Source organism: Caretta caretta, chromosome 9, assembly GCF_965140235.1.
Source record: "Caretta caretta isolate rCarCar2 chromosome 9, rCarCar1.hap1, whole genome shotgun sequence".
Classification (NCBI taxonomy): Eukaryota; Metazoa; Chordata; order Testudines; family Cheloniidae; genus Caretta; species Caretta caretta.
This window is the reverse complement of record NC_134214.1, coordinates 78,403,693-78,423,427: the sequence shown is the minus strand read 5'-3', so window position 1 is coordinate 78,423,427 and position 19,735 is coordinate 78,403,693. Positions and strand designations below refer to the sequence as shown.

Genomic DNA, 19,735 nt, shown 5'->3' with positions numbered 1-19,735 from the left:
TGCCATTGTTCATTATGAGAAACATCTACCCTGAGTTTCCAGGCCCCTACCCACATACTCTCACCCAGGTGGGGGGACAGAACCCAAATCCAACCCACTTCTCCCTAGAGATGGGAGCAAGCCACCTGATTTTGAGTAACCCATATTTGGGGCTTTTAGGTTGGGCCCTTTGCAAAACTCAAATCCAGGGTCAGATGATGTCACCCCCAAAGCTGGTAGGTCTCTGTGTCTGGGGGTTTGGTTCAGGCCCACCTCTATATTTCATGGCTGTATTTTATGAGAATGTGAGATACTATTTCCACTCTATGACTGTCTCACTGGGTACTAAAAATCATGGGGTTTCCTTCTTCCTTTATCCTAACTCTGTGGCCCCCTCAACTTCTCCCCTGCCCTCCCCTCTCTCAATTACACTCACACAGCTGCTCCCTCTTCCTCTCCTCATGTCTGGTGCATGTTTAGCTCATTCAGCACAGCTCCATACAACATGGGGGTATTTCAGTCCTACAGTTATTTTCAGTTACCTTGTCACACACTTTTAAAGACCTGGAAGCTCCAGATGAAATGTGATCCATAAAGAGCAGGTAACTCGCTTCTTATTGTAGGTACCAAATTAGGGCCTGGTCTGATCTTAAAGAGAAAGGGAAGGAGGAAATGTGCCCATCTGCTTCTGGGTTTGGTTAAATAATGTGGCTACCCCTAGGCATGTTTCTGGATATCCCATCTATGGATGCTTGCAAGACTTTCTCTGTGTGCTCGCAAGAGACTTTCAATGACTTCTGTGCCCTTCCCTTTACAGCTGCCATTTCTCATCTGCAGACCCAAGTCCTGGAGATGTGCCCAGGGGATAATCTAAACAAACATGTCTGGCAAACCACTCCTGTTTCTGACCATCTAAAAGACTCTGGCTGAGGAGTTCTGTGGCTCGGTAGCCTGATGGACATGGAACCAGGCCACCGAGCCTCTGTGACCCGTTGTGCAGTTCTTAGTCAAAGAGCTCACGAAGCAGGTCCCGGGGATACCAACACATACATGTTGCCGTAGAATCATTTGACAGAACAGGCAAACAAATGTGGATTATAAGAACCAATGTGAACCTTCAACTAGGTCTTGGACTAAAACTGTTTGTGGTCAAAAAACATTTGTTATTTTTAACTTTCTCCTCCCATTGCTCTCCTGTGAAACTACATGCCTCTGCACAGCTGGTTTCCTGACAGCCTGAAAGCAACAAAAGTACCACAGAGAAACCTGTTCTCTTGAGAGTTCAAGCCCATTATGAAGGAGAGCCCCGGTGCAGAGCTACATTACTCAACTCCCAGGCCGCAGCAGAACTCAAACCCTTTCCAGGCATACCCACTGCTACTTCAGAGTCAGGCAACCCAGACAGAAGTGGAGCTGCTCACTCCAGTGTGGGATGCAGAACTTTCCATTGCTCCTTAAAGAAAGATTCATTATTCCATTTTGGTGGCCTAATTCAGACCCAACAGGAATAATGCTTCAGATCTGCAGTAAAGTTATACAGTCCATGAAGGAACATGTCCCACACACCAATGGCAGGTTTGTGTCGGACATGTTCCTTCATGGATCATATACCTTTACTGCCTGGCTGCCGCATTATTCCTTGATATTCTGAATTAGTCTGTGGTAATTTAATAAGCCATTGCCTTCTGTCTTTCTCCACAAGAGCTCTATTTGGGTATGGTAAGGAGGTGGGGGAGGGAGTCCTTCTGGGGTGCTTTATTAAACAGATATTATGGGTGGTCTCTCCCCTTTTTTTGAATCAAATCAAACCCAAAGAGGGATGATTTCATGGCTCCCATTGCGTAGAAAGGAACACAGAAGTCCACTCTGACTGAAACCCTTGTGTTTGTTCTAAGGCAGAAACCAGAGGGAGACAGCAACAGCAACATTCACTGAAATAAGCTAACAAGACCTTTGGGTTTCCTCAGACCATCTCCCCCCTCCATCCCTACCTGGCCAGAACTTGCAGCACCCACCCACTGCCATTCAGGGTCCTGGGGAAGGAGGATGAGAGGGGAATGGTAGTCTGCCACACCTTTCACAACACCAGCACTGCACATTTTTACATCAGTTTTAACCCTTGGTGTGTGACTGGACCCCTGCGTGCTTGTGTAATACAAATTAATAATGAATGAGATGAAGAAATCCCGCAGTACGATTTCAGGCTATTCTTGTGGCTAACCGTGGAATGTTGGCTCTTCTGTCATTCATGGGATCAGGTCAGCTGTTGTTCCTGCATATTTAGCTCGCTACCAGTTTCTTTGAGACAATGTCTGTGAATCCTGTAAACGTTATTCCGTTTGGGTACACATCTGCCCAAGCTGCTTTATGCATTATTCGCTACTCACCATTTGCTACTGTGTGTCATTCCTTAGTGGTAATTTTGTTTTCAAAGTTTCAGTCATTCAACCAGGGAGCAAGAAATCATACTATGTGATGTTGGTGGCCAATCACATGTCACGAATAACCAATAACTGAAGTGAACCATCCGCAAATAACCTCTGGGCTGGAAACTGTTGGCATAAAGGGCTCAGTTGGGCAATTTGTCAGTAGCTTTGTGCAGGGTGGGGTGTGCAGCTGCACTGCCTTAAGAAGAACACAAGGGGAGAGGAAATACTGGCTCTGCTGGGACTGCATATCACAGATTCCTCCTCCTGGTACACCAGCCCCACTGTGCTGGTGTGGAGAGAGAGCAGGACCTACACCTTACCTCCTCCCCACCCATTTCCAGGTGATTCATTCCCTGAAGTGAGCTGGGACGGAGCAGACCCTGCTCACAGAAACTGTTGTTATGACCTGACCTTGGACAGTCTATGCAAGAGGGAAGAGGCTCCTTGCATGACCCTCTCATCCCTTCCCCCCCCCCCCCCCCACCAGCACACCCTTGCAAGATTAGGTCACAATTTAATCCAAACTGTTTGGCAAACAGGACTAACAAATACGTTCACAGAAATCAGAACGGTTTGTGAATGATTTGCAAACCAAGAGCTACATTATCAATGCATATTATTCACAGCAAATAATTCAGCCAGCTCTACTCCCAAATTACATTCGTTCTCCTTGCCATAGTGGCCTTTTCCAGATGGCAAATGCTGCTTGTTTTCTCACCCGGTGCTTCTCTAGGAGCAGAAGGCAAGATGGCTCTGCAGGGTTCACTTCCTTGTTTGTGCAACAGCAACAGCGGTGACACCAGCTCTTTTCAGGGAATAGTTGTTTCAGTACAGTGAAATAATAATAATGTTTTGCACGTATGTGTCATTTTTTATCTGAGGATCTCAAAGCACTTAATACAATATCTAGCTCTTATCTACTGCTTTTCATCAGTAGAGCTCAAAGCTTATCATATTGCTGGTCCTACATAGATGGTGAACGTTATTTACACTTTTTTTAAAAAAAACACATTATTTACAGTATTTAAAACAATGTCTCAGCTCCTGAGTGATGGGATTCTTATTAGCAGACCTTTAGGCCAACATCCTCAGCTAGCATAAATTGGTGTTCAGTCATTCCACAGAGCTGTGCCAGTCTGGCCTGTAGATATCAGCAACACTCTCCAGTGGTTTAGAACAATGGTCAAATTTTGTGCTGAACATTTTTGACATCACCACCTTTAAAATCGCTTTATAAAACGTCTGTCATCAGGTGACTCTGAGAGTTGGTCCATTCCCTGCTCTCACTAATGAACCTTTGCACAGGTTATGGAAGTGAGGAAACCTCATTAGAGACCAGAGTCATTGAGAAAAATCACTGTTGGATTTCTTCTAAGATTATTGGAGGTGCTTCCGATGTCTCGCTGCTCCGTTGATGCTGCATTCAGGCACTATTCTCCTCCATCATCTTCCCCTGGAGTGAATCTTGCTAACAAGTTTCAGTGCTGGCAGAGGTGGTGAATGGCCCCCAAACAGCTGTGCTACTGTCTGCTTGTCATAGAAATAACCCCTTACAAAGTAACTGAAATTACAGGGCACTCCAGTGTCTAAATATAACCCCAGGCAGAAGCATCGTTCACCGAGTGAGGTCTCTACTTTCAGTCTGTAACTAGTTTTGGAGGGGAGGCAAGGGATAAGTGAATTTGGCACCAGTGAAAGGTGTCAGACTGACAACCTTGGATGGAGCCTGAATGCCTCTATTATAGGTATAGGCAGCGGTGACAGCTTCTCCTGCTAGACCTTGCCAGAGTGCCTCCATCCTGGGGTGGGAGGGGAGTTAGTCTCCAGGGACTATCCAATGCTTGTCCTGTCTGCTGACAGTGACGAGCAGTGGGGGAGCAATTAATGCCATTTGATGGTGGATTTTGTTCACCGGGAACCAGACTGAGGCTGAAAGGCTCTGTATCCCAGGGCAGGTCTCCCACATGCTTTAGTTTTCTAGGGGAAGTGGCTTGACCTACTGCAGGCTCCATGGAAGCAACTCTGCCTTTATCATTAATGATACCGCCCCCATCTGACTCCCGTCAGGAACAAAAGAGGAACTGAAGCAGGCCCTGGCCTGTGGCAGGCTGGCCCCTGGGAAATGGGGCGAGCTTTTAAAATGGGTAATTGACAGAGAGAGGTAGGTCAGCTTTAGCAGGGCTCCCAGGCTCTTATAACTTTCAGCGAGATTCCCCTCCCCCACCCTTACCAGCATGGTGTAGTGTTTAAAGGGGGCTCCCCATAGAGAGGCGCTTCAAAGGTTTGCTTGTCTCTCCCACTGTGTGTCCTCCTGGTTCAGTTCCATCCTCCTCATTTAAGTGCCTTTCATCCTTCTTCTTCCTCCTCTTCATTATTGGTGCCCTTTCCCCTCCCCACCTGCCCACTCCCACCCTTTCTACTAACTGCCTTTGGTCCGGAGCCCAATGGGAACCAGCTGTCAGGCTGAGCTGGGATATCCTGGAGCAAACATCTTCTTCCTCCTTCCTGCAAAAAATCCTCCTGGAAAATGGTCCCACAGATGGGAAAGGGGTCCCACCGGCCACCCTGCTTCCTGACCAAGATGAGCCCGCTCCCTGGATTCACTATTATGATGTGTTCTAGGTTTGGATTCACTTTGAGATCACTAACCCATCATGTTTGTCCCCTCCTCTGCTATGAGACTCTGCTAGCCCCAGGAGGTGAGGCCTAAGGTCCTTTTCTTGGTTTGAGGCAGTACAGGCTAATCCCCCTTCTTGGCTTCCCTTGTGCATTTCGCTCCAGCATTGTTCTTCAAAGATGTTCCTGCTCTGCGGGCTGGGGGTTGTTGTTGTTTAAACAGCAGCAGCAGCCACACAAGCTGCTTGCTGTCCTGCCTTTACAGGGTGGTCTGTAATTGCTTCCTGTCCTCTCCAGCAACTGGCTTCATTTGTTTGCATTGCTGCCTAATCTTTGAACTAGGAGAGTTTAGAACGAAAGCCGCCTGTTTCACACTCACCGGGGTTCTCCAGTAACAGGCACAGCTTAGCCATTTTGGGGAGCCAGCCCAGTAAAGTCTTAGACCTCCAGCCTGGACAAACTGGCCTAAAAAAAGTCTCACCAGGAGATTTCCTCTGCTTCTGGCTTTCTGATTGGCCTGAGAATATAATGAGAACAGGGCTTCCTGCCGTATTTTGATGCTGCTGTTCCTGGTCACAGAATCCAGGATTGCTGCGCTAGGAGCGAAAATAGAAGAAAAATGGGGGGAAAATGAAGTGAAATGTCTCAAACTTCAGGGCTTTGATGTTTAAGGTGGTTTCGGGTAAAGGTCTGGGTCAGTTTGGATTTTATCCAAGCCAGTTTTCCTCATGCACACAGACTGGGTCTCGTGGAGCTGCCCCAGGGCCTCACATTGCATTGAAATGGTGCTTGCTGGCCTGCAATGAGTAGAGCTGCATGACATTTTTCATTCCAAATCTTTGTTTCAGTGAAAAAGTTTGGCTTTGGAAATGTCCATTTTTGACACATTTTTTCAGGTTTTTATTGAAAATCCAAAAAAAGCTTGAAACCAAATGTTTGGGGAGTTTTGACAAAATCCTGAAGATTTTTGAAGAAAACTTTCAAAGGAAACAAAAAGTTGTTTTTTTGTTTGTTTGTTTGTTTTAGTTTTCATTAAAAATTATTGCAGAAATAAAAAACATTCCCTGACCGTCTCTAGTAACAAGCTCCTCACATCAGCCAGGCCCAGTCACAAAAAAACCCCCAAATAAATGGGCTCCTTACTTGGCTGTCCAATGAATAACTGAAAAACGAGGCAAAGTAGGAGAAAATAGATGATTGGACAGATTAAATTACATCATAAATCTGGTTACTGCTGTCCCACCAATCCGCATGCAAGACTCCCCAGCATGCTACGCTCCTTTGATTTTGCTAAGAGGTTTACATCCTGTGGCTCTAGGCTCGTGTCACAGGGTGGACTGGGCTGTTTAAAAAGGAACTGTTCCAGCCCACCTCTACTGCATTAACAGCTTTGCTGGGGCCTGATGGAGGAGGACGTGTATGCCCATAAGAGCAGCAGGAAGCTGTGGCAAAGAGGAGGCTCCTGAAAAAGACCCAGCTGGGGGAAGGGTTTGGGCCTGGAAGCCAGAGCCAGAGCATAAGCACTGAAGAAGGCTGAAGGCCAGGACAGCAGAGGTTTTTGACTGTTGACCTTTCAAATCTAGAGTGTACCCAGGACTGGAGGGTGTGGGACCCTTTCCTGGAGAAGAAAGAACTCCAGGTAGGAAGACTGGGGTGCCCCTGCTGGGAAGAGCAGGGAAGGATTCCAGTTAGAAGGGCTGGAGTAGCTGCTTGATAGAAAGCAGGCTGGAACTGAAGAAGAGGCAGGACTGGCAGAGCTGAATCGGTGTTGGGTCCATGAACTATATATTGGGTTGACAGACTATATTTTGGGACCTTGAGGATGGTTGGGACTGTTTATGTTAATAAATCCAGACCCCCAGGAGGGGCGTTATTGGCCACTAGAAAGTCTCTAGAGGAGTTCTTAACGGGCCCTGAAGCGGGAGGAAACAGAGTCAAGACACTGCAGAGTGACCGCTGGCCACAAGATGGAACTCAGGAGGTAGTCGGCCCTCTTACAGGAAAGTATGGATTTCTGAGCATGTGGTGCAGTATTGAGGGAGGTTTCCTTCCTGCAGAATGTTCCACTATAGTGGAGGGTTTATTTCCCCTTTAGAAAGAAATGATAGGAGATGAGCTGCAGAATTCAGATCCAGGAGACTCAGATCCTGGGCTTTAGGTCTGATTGGTCTCTAGAAATTATATAATCAAAGAGAAAATGCAGCACATGCTGACTGACTATGTGGAGAAGAAAAATACCCCTTTGGAATGATTTATGCTGCAGGTCAGTTTTGAGGTACGTGGGGAGAGCTGGATAGAGATCCCCAGACTGGCAAAGTAGCTGGAACTGCAGGGAAGAATAGAGGTGCATTGAAAGAATTATGCAAGGATCAAGACTGAAACAGAAAAAGATTGCTACGGGTTGGGTTTGGGGTCCATTGACAGAGCTGTATATGTGTGAGGTACGGAGGGCAGGACTGAAACAATAGGGCGTATACAGGTCAGAATGAAGGACATAACTGCATATGTTTTTGTACATGTGAATCCCCTGAATGTACAGTATGTGCATTCTATGTGTGCTTGCATGCTGAGCTGGCAGTTTCTGGATGATGGCTGGGAGCCTTTTTGCAAACCCGCCTGCACAGGGGGATTATCAGAGAGTCTAAAGCTGGCAGGAGTGAATGGAAATTTTGGTTCCTTTTAATACCCTTCTTCATTAAAGGGCCACTGAACTTGTGAAATGACAGTAGTATAAAGAATGGGCTGGGCTGGCTTCTTTTTATGCTGCCTGTGGAGGGTCACCATATATACTGTCAGGTTTCAGAGTAGCAGCCGTGTTAGTATGTATTCGTAAAAAGAACAGGAGTACTTGTGGCACCTGAGCGACTAACAAATTTATTTGAGCATAAGCTTTCGTGAGCTACATGAAATGAGCTGTAGCTCACGAAAGCTTATGCTCAAATAAATTTGTTTGTCTCTAAGGTGCCACAAGTACTCCTTTTCTTTTTGCATATATACTGTGGGACTCCAGGGACAGAGAGCCTAGAGTTAAAGTAGTCACAAAAAAAGACAAAGACAGCAAACCTATTTCCCTCCCTGACACTCCGGATATTTCACTGAATGGCTTTGCAAGCTGTTTCCAGTCCAAATGTACCCCAGGTACATTTCACATCTATCTGCTGCGATTCGTAACATGCCCTATACTGCATAGAGCATACTGAAAATATATTGTCCTACTGTCTAATTTAAACTGCATGAACATTGACCTCATATTTTATATATGGTCACATATTTTAAATTAATGTATGAACAATACAATATCAAATGTTTTTATGGCTTCCTGTTGCATGTAGCCCCAGTGGCAGATGTGGAGCAAAGTAACTTTTTACAAACCCTACAAACACCGAATGACTATATGGAATGTATATAGCCTTATCTATATGGGAGGCATGTGAGTGAATTGCTGTCACAGCCTTGGCTGTGCTAATCCTTTGTGGATTGTCACCAGGCTGCTGAACTGGACTCAGCTTTTGGATCCCACAGGCCTTTAAGCTTATTGGGTCTAAACAATGTCCAAACACTGTCTAAATCCATCTTCTCTGGCACATTCCCAGGGAAGAGGCCCCCTGTCTTGTATCACTTCTTGGGATGTGGACCATCAAGACCAGTGCTAATCTCCTCACTAGTTAAGCATGCTCTCCCCAAAGCTCCATCCAGCTGGGAACTCTTACTATTTACCCCTTTGGAGACCTTGTGAAAATTAAAACAAGGATCACAAAGACTTTGCAAAGAAACTTCTTAACCATAGACTCTTTACTCACAGACAAAGCACAGGAGATACACACCTACACAAAAAGAACAAGAACCTGAATACAAAACCTCTTCCTCCAGTGTCCTCAACACTCTAAAAGCCTTTTGGATTTTGGTTAGTGTCCTTTCAGGGTCCCATGATCCTATTACACTTTCCTCTTCCTGCTCAGACTTCAGCCTCCTGGCTCAAAGGATCTGGCATTTAAATAGAGTTCTGGACTCCTCGTCAGGAGATCAGCTGCTTAGCTCCAGCCCCTTCCCCACCATTTGGGTCTACATTTTGAAAAGAGGTTCCTCTGGGCTATAGCCAGCCTAAAGTTTTCAGGTAGACCGATATGAATGGAGGGTCCTCAAGACTGAGGACTCTTGATAGTTTTCCCATTGTTAGCCCCTCTACTAGGTGTAAAGATTTCTCCTAACACTTTGGGGGTGTCGTAGTTAAAGATGGAAGCTACACTGTAAAAAATGAAGAACACAGGACAGTTTACAGTCAACATGGTGCTCCCAAAAGAGAATGGAGTCTGCAGATTGATATAAACATTTACAGACATAATACTAATCTGTCACAACTGCCGTTCCATGTATGGATGTAGTGCACAGCTTTGGGCATGACTAGCTATTTTCAAATAGGGATGCTTGGTTTGTGATATAGAAAGTGAGAGAGGGGACTCAGTCGATGGCTCCTGATGTTCAGATATATTCAGGACTTGGTGGAAGGATCAGATTCTCCAAGTGAGGATATACTGCTGGATCTACATTGGATACTGCAAATAAGTTGCTATTGCCCAAGAATGTCCCATTGACCTTGAATTTGTTACATATGTGTAACTTAGTGTTTAATGCTTATCGAGATTCCATGATAATTGGTGTTCTAGAGACAGATAGCTGCCGATTTTCCAGGTAGACCCTATTAGCTTCCCAATTGTAAGTGACAGACCTTACAAGGTGCATAGCTACATTCTGATGAAAACATCCCTGAAACAATGAAATCAAGGACAGAGGAACTGTAAACGCTAGCCCTGAACTCACAGAACAGGAAGCACAGTTCGAAGTTAACAGACTCTGTCCTGTTGATTTTCTTTTAGACATGGATATTTGGCTGCCAGTAACATATCTGCTAGTTAATAGCTGGTTTTAAAGCATTATCCCAAAGGGCCACAGCTCTGCCAAGTATTTGATGTTGGTGGTCAAGATGCTGACTTGGACCTTCTGAACCAACCAAGAGAAACTGGCTGATTGGTACCAGGGAGGCACAAAGAAGAGAAAGTGTATGTGGCTCTGGTTACCTAGGTTTCAAAAGCATACTAATAAACTAAAGCTTGGGAAGTAATTAGAAAGGAAAAGAAGAGTGAGAAGAGACTGAGGGAGGAATGAGTGAGTTGCCTGGCGGTCTTGAGGCAGCCTTCAAGGATCAGCACTTGGATAGAAGCCAGCGTATCAGTTCTAATCTTTGGCTTTTTGTTGGACTTAACAAGGACTTTAAAATGAATCCAGTCACAACTGACAGGCCCCATATGGATCCTGGTTTGAAACCTCCTCCTTAGTTCAGCATCAAATATTCTGAGAGTATAAAGAGCCCATGAGGGGACTTCAGAAGGGGAAAACAAAAAGCGTGCATAGACCCATGTGCGCACAGACACAATGGATGAAAACATTAAACTCGGTATCAGTGCTGAGTTACTGCAAGACAAGTGGCTTTGTGACGCCATAGACGGCTGCCTGTGCCCATTTGCCTTCCCCTTGATGCTCACTACTCATCCGAGCCAGTTCCTAGACTCTCCTTCATGAGTTCAGTCTACAGCTTTCTTTTATTTAATGCCTTTCACTTCAAACTGTGATAGGAAAGTGAAAATATTCTCCTTCAAGCATCAAAAATATCCCCCTCATCTTTGTTTAAAGCTGGCATGTCTCTAATCTCCATAAGCTACATCACAATGCAAGAACAAAGGCATCTGACCTGTATCCATGGCAACCTTCAAATTCTACACCTTTGCCTTTTGCATAAAGTGCTCCCTCCTCAACCCACCCTCCACACAAATACTAAATATGTTTAGCCAGGAAAGCAGGATTCCATATTCTTACAAGAGCTTCTGAGTCCACCTCATATGCCAAGGGAACTCATGCTCATTTCATGACAGCTTTTTGTTATTATTCTTATCATGGTGGCAAGGTTAAAATCTTCTGGTAGCTCATTTGAGATGCCCCAAAGGGTAGCACTTGATTCAGGAAAACATACAGGGACTTTGTGAGCAGAGTTGGCTGGGTATAAAATAATAGATCACCACATAACACTTTATGTGCCAGGGCTTGAATATTCAGCCTTTGCATCTTCATGGCTACTGTTCGCTATTTAAATGGACACTGGCAGATTAAAAATATAAACCAAATAAAAGGCTAAGAGCATCATCTCTATGGAGTACATTTCTTTTAAAAGGAACAGAGCCACGAAGTTGTGTAAGTAGGTACTCAGACTGAGTAACTGTGTGGTCACATTCTTGTAACTTTTCTCATCCACCTAATATTTGTTACGCTAACTCACTGCAACTGCATCACATCTAACATTAGGCCTCAGGTCTGCATCTGGTTGCCCATGCAGAGCCCATGGACATAAATCACCTCAGCATAGGCACAGCAGTATAGCTGCTCTCAGTCAGGTACAGAATTTAGACCTAAACTCTGTGGCATGGGGAGATTTCCTTCTCATTCTATTTGCTTTGGAAAGCACACTCTTGGATGCTGTTACAAAAATAAATAATCCCATCATCCCTGGTATAACTCCACTACAGGCAATGGGACTACATCGGGAGTGAATTTGTCCCCACATATTTAGAAAAGCAACAGCTACAAACTGCAAGCCCCTCCATGTGTTAGTAATGATACCTTTGATTATTCAAACTGAAATGATCTGACTATTTCAATTTACTTTCCCCCAAACATGCTCCCAGCACTGGGATCCAGGGATGTGGAAAGGAGTTGGAGGCAAGATCCTAGTTTTGGTCCATGTCTAATCTGGGGCTTTGTAAAATCTTGTTTATAGAAATCTAAATGCAGGAGCTAACTTCAGTCACCTGATGGTGTTATATTTGCCATGGGTGAGTGTCCCTCTATGACCAAGTTGTGATGTGGTAACAATCATGTTATCGGATAATGAAGCTATGGGCATTCCATTATTGCAGTACTGTACAAACAGCTGAATCATGATTACAGATAATGACATGATAGTATTCAATGGGATACTTCACGCAGACATACAGGAATCACCGGTCTGCTTCATTTCTCTTCAGCAGAGTTGCATGCTTGGGACCTGATCCAAACCCATTGAAGTAAATGGAAAGGCTCCCATCAACTTCCAGGGTCTTTGCGTGAGAGCCACTTACTGGAGACCAAGTGATGCATCTAATTTGCCGAGAATGGAGCAGATTGTAGCTACATATTTTCAATACAGAAGTGTGGTTTGTGGAGACTACACATCCCGGCATGCCGTGCTGCACATCAATCCAGTCAAGACCAGAAATGGATGTGCCAAAATACTCCCACACAGACTGACTGGGCTGCTGCTCGCAGTTCTAGTCAGAAGCAAAAAGTGTGAGAAATATCGTGATACAGCCGGTCTACATTGCTGAGAGATTTCCAGCCCAGGTTTACAGACCCATAATCTTCAGAAAAAGAGCCCAACTGAAACTCTAAAAATGTAATTAGCTGGAAGAAAGGTAGTGTCATCTAATGGTTAGAGATGAGGAAAAGGAGCCATAAATCCTGGCTTCTGTATCTGGTTCTACCACTACCTCCCTGGCCAAGTTACTTCACCTTCTATGCCTCAGTTTCCCCATCTATAAAATGGGGATAATTAATAACCCTTGCCTACCTCACAGGGTGTTGTGAGGATTAATCAATTAACGTTTTTAAAGTGCTTTGAAATTCTGGGATGAAATATGCTACCGAAGTGCCCATAGTTATTAATTTACCTTACAGACCCGCTCAACTTCTCTTTCAGTCAAACAGGTTCTAGCAGTGGCTAAGGCTCTGTGAACTATTAACCCACACAGAATGGCACCTGCATCTGCCTGTGCAGTTCCTGCACTGCTGGTATCTAACTTAATACCCTGTGAAGCTCTATCAGCCATCCCAAGTCTGCAGGGCTCCAAATTCTATTCAGTGATACGCTGCCATGTTATCTATCACCTGGCTGCTGTCCCCGGACCCGCCAGTGAACTCTGCTTCAAGACTGAGCATACTGAAGGGCGCCACTTGCCGGGCGTGGCAGCTGTGCTTGTGGTGCAATTTCTCAGCCACCCAAAACAAAGTCTGCAGTTGCAAACCACATTTACGTATACAGATGAAAAGGAAAGCAGAGAGGAGAATGCAAAATAAATGGCACAGAGTGTACTAGTTCCTTTACTCCAGCTGGGAAGATACTTCAAATTTGGACACCATGGCAGGAAAGAGATGCTGTCTTCTCTTTCGCCCTTTGCCCTTTGCTCTCTCTCCCTCCTCCCCTCCTGCATGGAAAGTCCAGAGTCAGCAGAATTCCAAACACCCTGCTGGTGCCATGTTTATACAGCGTGTCGTCCTCGCTTAATTGCTTGACAACAGCTTTAGAACAAAAAAAGAGAGAGAAAAAGTGAACAGCTTGTTTTTTTGGACACAATACAACCTTCTTCCTCTCCCCCCTCCCTCCCTTTATGTTAGTAAAAGGAAACAGAGCCCTGTAAAGATCAGCCAGTCCCAACTCGTAGACTTTGAAGGTGTATTCTGGAAAAGTGCATGATAAATGGGACCTTTGCCTCATTCCCTTCTCTTAATTTAAATTATAAACACTAAAGGCTGGTGGGGTTGGTAATGGTACTTCCTTGCGTCATTGCTCTTTTCTGTGAGACGAAAAAGAGGGTTTTTATGCTTCATTTTCAGGTCTAATATGAAGGGCCAAACTATAGGGAATTAACTTATGAACATTGTGGTTGTGGCCCAGAAGAGCTGGTGTTTGTCTCTGGCTACTTTTTGTTAGTTTGCATGGGACATCATTACGCCCATTGGGTACTGTGAGGAGTTGTTCTCTTATTGACTCAGAGAGCTATTTAAATTTCATAATAATGAAAGCAATGGCTTCCTTCTTAGGCACTGTTTATCGAACAACAGACTAGAATAACACATGGTTTGATCTACCACTTTTTCTACTCTGGGTTCTCCAGAGCTGTCAGGGTTCCTTCCCCACTCTGAACTCTAGGGTACAGATGTGGGGACCCACATGAAAGACCCCCCTAAGCTTATTCTTACCAGTTTAGGTTAAAAACTTCCCCAAGGTACAAACTTTGCCTTGGCCTTGAACAGTATGCTGCCACCACCAAGCGTTTTAAACAAAGAACAGGGAAAGAGACCACTTGGAGACCTCTTTCCTCAAAATATCCCCCCAAGCCCTACACCCCCTTTCCTGGGGAAGGCTTGATAAGAACCCTCACCAATTTGTACAGATGAACACAGACCCAAACCCTTGGATCTTAAGAACAATGAAAAATCAATCAGGTTCTTAAAAGAAGAATATTAATTAAAGAAAAGGTAAAAGAATCACCTCTGTAAAATCAGGATGGAAAATACTTTACAGGGTATTCAGATTCAAAACACAGAGGATCCTCCTCTGGGAAAAACCTTAAAGTTACAGAAAACAGGAATAAACCTCCCTCTTAACACAGGGAAAATCCACATAAAACAAAAGATAAACTCATCCACCTTGCCTGGCTTACCTATACTGGTTGCAATATTGGAGACTTGGATTAGGATGGGTTGAAGAAGATGGATTTCTGTCTGGCCTCTCTCAGTCCCAAGAGAGAACGAACACATAAACAAAGAGCACAAACAAAAGCCTTTCCCCTCTCCCCAAGATTTGAAAGTATCCTGTTCCCTTATTGGTTCTTTTGGTCAGATGCCAGCCAGGTTAGCTGAGCTTCTTAACCCTTTACAGGTAACAGGATGTTGCCTCTGGCCAGGAGAGATTTTATAGCACTGTATACAGAAAGGTGGTTACCCTTCCCTTTATATTTATGACAAGAGTGCTATTTAAGGCAATGAGTTAGAAGCTGTTCAGGCAAAATCAGCAGCCATTCTCTGCACCCAGCAGTTGCTTGGACTTGTGATGGGTTTGGACATTTCAATCAGAGGGGCAACCAAAAGTTCATACAAAGCGCTATCAGAACCTTTTTGGATGCACAAGGGCTGGCTTTTCTCCAGAGATTTCTACTTCTTCCTGGTCTGGGACTTGCTGAAGACAACTTAGGGACAGAGTTTCTCCAGTATTTCAGAAATTATCCTTTCACATCTTTCAAGGGAGCTAGTAGACCTATGCAAAGAAAACCAAAGCAAATATACATCCATACTAGAATTAACCATTTTCAGCTCCTCAAAAGGCTTCTTTATCTGCCAGATGTCCTGACTGGTTCTAAGTTCATTCTCCTGACCCTAACCAGGATTTCATTCTCCAGACTCCATAAACAGTCCATACACAATCACACATGCCCCCCATTGTCCATAGTCAAAAGGATCAGACCCTATCTTTTGAGCAATGTATTTTCCAATTTTCAATGCCCTTCCAAAGAAGCTCTCCATGTTCAATGCATTTCACTGGAGTTAAATTGTGTTTCCCTGTCTTTCTCTCCAAAGTGCCTTATTTATAGCTTCCCAATTCTGGGGGCATAGCAGGAGAATGGTACGGCATCCTGCAAGTTCATTTCTGGGGTGGGGACCCCTTCTCCTGGAAACAACAAAGTTCTAACTTGAAAACAAAATGAAAATATAAACATAATAAGGGAGAATTCAAATGGGCTTGAGCTCAATGGAAGCTGCCTCTGCAGTACCCAGCTGTTTTCCCAGGGGACATTTGCTGTCATAACTTGCTGACCTGGCTTGGGGGTGGTATGAGAAAAACCATCAGAGTCTGCTTTCTGCTTCATAAACCAACAGCCAGATCAATGTGTCTGCTTCTCCCATGTCCTTCCCATGCAGTGAACCACAGAGATGGGGCCTAATTTAGCCTGGGATCATCTGTTTATTGCTATATTTATTTCTCAGCCCTCAATCATGTATGAAAAGGGTTAATTAATGGCAGGCCGTAGAAGTGTACAGAATCTGAGGAATCACCTTATTTCAATTATCTTATCTGAGGCATAGAAACACCTCTTGAATACGAGCTGCACTGGAAATGTGTCAGGTCTGTGCATTCCTTTTTGCATTTTTGGGTGTGAATTCTAGTGCCAATCTGAGTTCTGTTGTGAAGCACAGGGCTGATAGTGCCAGACAAAGACAGCCATCAAGTGGGAAGGTGTTAGGCAAGCTTCCTCTAGCTGCTCTACCAATGTATCTCAATACTAGACCTACAGTCGCCCTTGCACTTCCAGTCCTGGGACTAAGCACCTCAGTCTTGATCTGCAGCATTCCCTGTTATTCTAGTCCTGGGCACCCAACCAGCTCTGCCAACGTCCCTTTGTCCCGACCTGCACACCTTGATATTCCTCAGTGCCCCCACCCCTCAAAAAGCTTTGCCAATGAACTTTTTCTAGGCCTGTGCAAGATAGTTGCAGTAAAATTGCAAGCTCTCAAACTGGGGTGCTTTTTTATGTGTACTGAAATCCGAGAAAATGTAGCATTCTGACCCAATTTTTCACATTCATAAAATATCTTCACCAAACTGGGCATAATAATTTTTCCCACTGTTTGGATGTCAGTGCAGGTTTTTTGCAGTGAATTTTCAAGGTTTGAATCAAGCCATGTGGTTTCAGTCCCAGGGTATTGGCTTGTGTTCCCTGGTTGGCTAGGTGTACCCCATGGGACCTGCAGGGTTAGCAGTAGCCATTTTAGCTCTTTCTCTGCAGAAGCAGCCCTGATAAGCTGCTGTCACTTACCAATGCAAGATACATCTGTGCTGTTTTTACAAGCAAAACAGCTTGGGAGGGGATTATGATTTCTAGGAACATTCCACTTTTTATACAAGTTAATTGCTTTGCACCATACCACAGCTTCATTTGGCCAACCATTTCTAAATTTCTGTTCTGATGTGCTTTTGCCATTACTGTGGGCCTAGTGTTCCCGTTACTTGATTGAGGCCTGACTGACCATGGCCTCGCTTAATCCCCCTTGATTTGAGGGAACTGACTGAAGTTTTATTACCACAGTTTAATCCCTACGATTTTCAGCCAGGGAACTGCTTGCAGCTTCCCCTGTTTACTTTTCCAGTGTTTGAGACTGTAAATAAGCCTCCCGTTTATTATTAGAACAATATACTGTTTTATAAGGGGAGCGCAGCTGCCTGAGAAGGTTCAGAGCTCTCTCCTGCAGCACTCGAGCATCAGAGGCATTGCACGTACACAAAGTGGGTCAAGAGCCATAACACTGGCAGCAGCAGGGGTGATTCTCCAATCACAAAGGCACTTCTCCAAAAGAGACACCATTAGTATGGGGCCATAACCAGACATGCTAGCCAGACCCAAGGGCCCCAGCATAGCTTCCTCAGTAATGGCCTTCTTCCAATGAGGCTGTTCTTCTTGCAGACCTTGGAGAGCCGACAGACACAGGGGTCAGCCCTGGTGCTCCAGTTCTGGATCTCTTCTGATCAGAACCTAGCTATGCTAAGGACTAGGCTACAGATCAAGCAAACTCATGCTGGGCCAAATTCTCTAGTGCTATACTCCATTGACTTGGACATGTGACTTTGATCAGTGTTTGAATGCACCTGTCCCCTCAAGAAAGACTGGATCAGAATGAAGCATGCAAGGTCACAAATAGCTAGCTCCGACATTGGGATTTTGCAATTTGAGGCACGATTTTGATTGCTAGAGAAAAATGCCTTGGTTCTCTCTCCCTGCACAGGGTTCTCAGGGAAAGCAGGAGAGACAGTAAAATCAGACGAGGAAAAACTGTTAATGACGAGATTTGCCAAATAAGTGAGTGCATTCAGTGGCCTGGAAAATGAGCCGGCGAGTGATATAAGAGCTCTTTCTGAATCCTGCACGCTCAAGGAAACATTCAATATATCTTGAAGTGAAAATATGCCTTGGCTTTTGCTGCCGGTGTAAATATTTGTGTTCGCAAATGTTGGCAAATATTTGAGACATCTATGTTGTTTAACCAAGAGCTTTGTCTCTCAGACTCCATCTCCCTTTTTGGTCTCCTTTGTAATCACATTAGCCTGGAAGAATTCTCCTGATATTTGTGTGGAGGATGGGATCAGAATCATTTCCATGTGTACACTGAAAACCAGACAGGAGCTTTCAGACCGGGACCAGCAAAGGGCATTGGAAAGTCTGGCTAAAATCGTGTGCAGCATCAGTTTAATTTTCTCTGATACAATCTCAATTCGGGGGAAAGGTTAGATTAACCTGCATTTTCAGGCATGGTCATGCAGATCTTTCCTTCTCAGTAATTTCAGTGATCCGACTGATGACTGATATTCCTCAAAACTGATCGAGGGCAGGGACAAAATCCTTAACTGTCTTTCTGTTTTATATGTGGTGGTAACTCAGGGCAGGTGTGCTGGCACTTCATGTCTGTTACAAGCTCTAACACAAAAGCTCAGTGTCTCAGGGTCTAATCAGTCTGGTGGAAAGCTCAGAGGAAAGAGGACCTAGCTGCCAGAAAAGCAGAAGTTTTAGAGTGACACGAGTCTGGGAATGTAACACAGAGGACTTTATCCTTGAGCCCATTGTATTTGTGCCTATCTGATATGGAAATATGCTTTGTTGCTTCAATATTTATTACTCTTTTCTTTTTGAACTCGGAAGCTTCGAAACCTGATAGGAGTGAGTCTTGGGATGTTATTATTAAGCAGCAAATGAACAACCCCCCCCCCCCACACACACAATCCAATATGAAAAGTCCCCTGCACACACTCTGTGTCCAGCTCCTATCAAGAGTCCATCTTTCCATCTAATCAGTCTTATTTCCATGTAGTGAGGTCATAGCTACCAACCTGTGACAGCAAAAAACACTGAAAGAAATTCCTGAAAATGTACAGGGAAACATTATCCATCATAATTCCTAACCAGGGTAGGGAAAGCTTTGAAGGGGACCTGGATAGCTCTAGGGTTTGGTAATGGGGGACAAAGTCTTCAGCTCTAAGTCACTGGCTTGAATTCTGACCAGTAACCAAAGATATTACCAACTCTAGGCTGTTTGGGGACCAATGTGAAGTGTGTTGCATCAGGGTATTCAACTCCTAGCAGACAAGAGTCTACAGAACAAAATCCACCATCACAGCTAACTGACAGTGTTCGGAGAGAGACCTTTGACTGAATGAATGTGGAGACTAGAGCTGCATAAAATAATGTGACTAAAATAAGCCCAGGGCCAAATCCTTTATCCAGGCTTTGTGCGGGACTCAAAACCAATAAATCTGGTAAACTTTTAAAAATGTGTGTGGATAGGGAGGGTGACTGCATTGTTGAGTTCTGTCCAAAAGCAGGTGTGCCGCAAGAAGATTCTGCAGGACTTCCAGATCTATTTGTTCAAGTGGAAGATGTTTAAAGAAATTTAGATAAGCAACTAAACTTTTGGGTGCTTATCTGAACCTCCAAAGTTTTGAAAGGTCAGCCATCACTGGTGAAGACAGAACAATCTTTTCCCCCTCGAGGTGGGTATCTTACAGCTGAGGCATTAACCTCTGAATAAACAACCCTGTAATAAAGGCCCTTTGCTAACTCACGGAAGTATAAACACAGACTGCATTCTTGTGATTATAAACCCACAAATACAGGACACACTCCTGGGAATGGGCTTGATATATTTTCCTCTTTGATTCCTACCTCTCGGGAAGATTAAATAGTGTCATTGTCAGGTTAATACATAATGACCTTGGTGTCTCCAGACATTATTGCATTGCAAATAAGATTGGCATTTACATATTTCTCAATTGCCCAAGGGTACAGAAGACATGTTTGAAG

General features: G+C 44.5%; 1 long non-coding RNA gene across 1 annotated transcript in view; it reads right to left on the bottom strand.

The window, feature by feature from the left end:
- Positions 1–14,673, bottom strand: part of LOC142073224 (uncharacterized) — a 56,549-nt gene extending 41,876 nt beyond the window's left edge. The window contains exon 1 of the long non-coding RNA XR_012669990.1: positions 14,552–14,673. This is a non-coding gene — a long non-coding RNA (uncharacterized LOC142073224). The remainder of the gene's footprint in view (positions 1–14,551) is intronic.
- Positions 14,674–19,735: the final 5,062 nt, after the last annotated feature.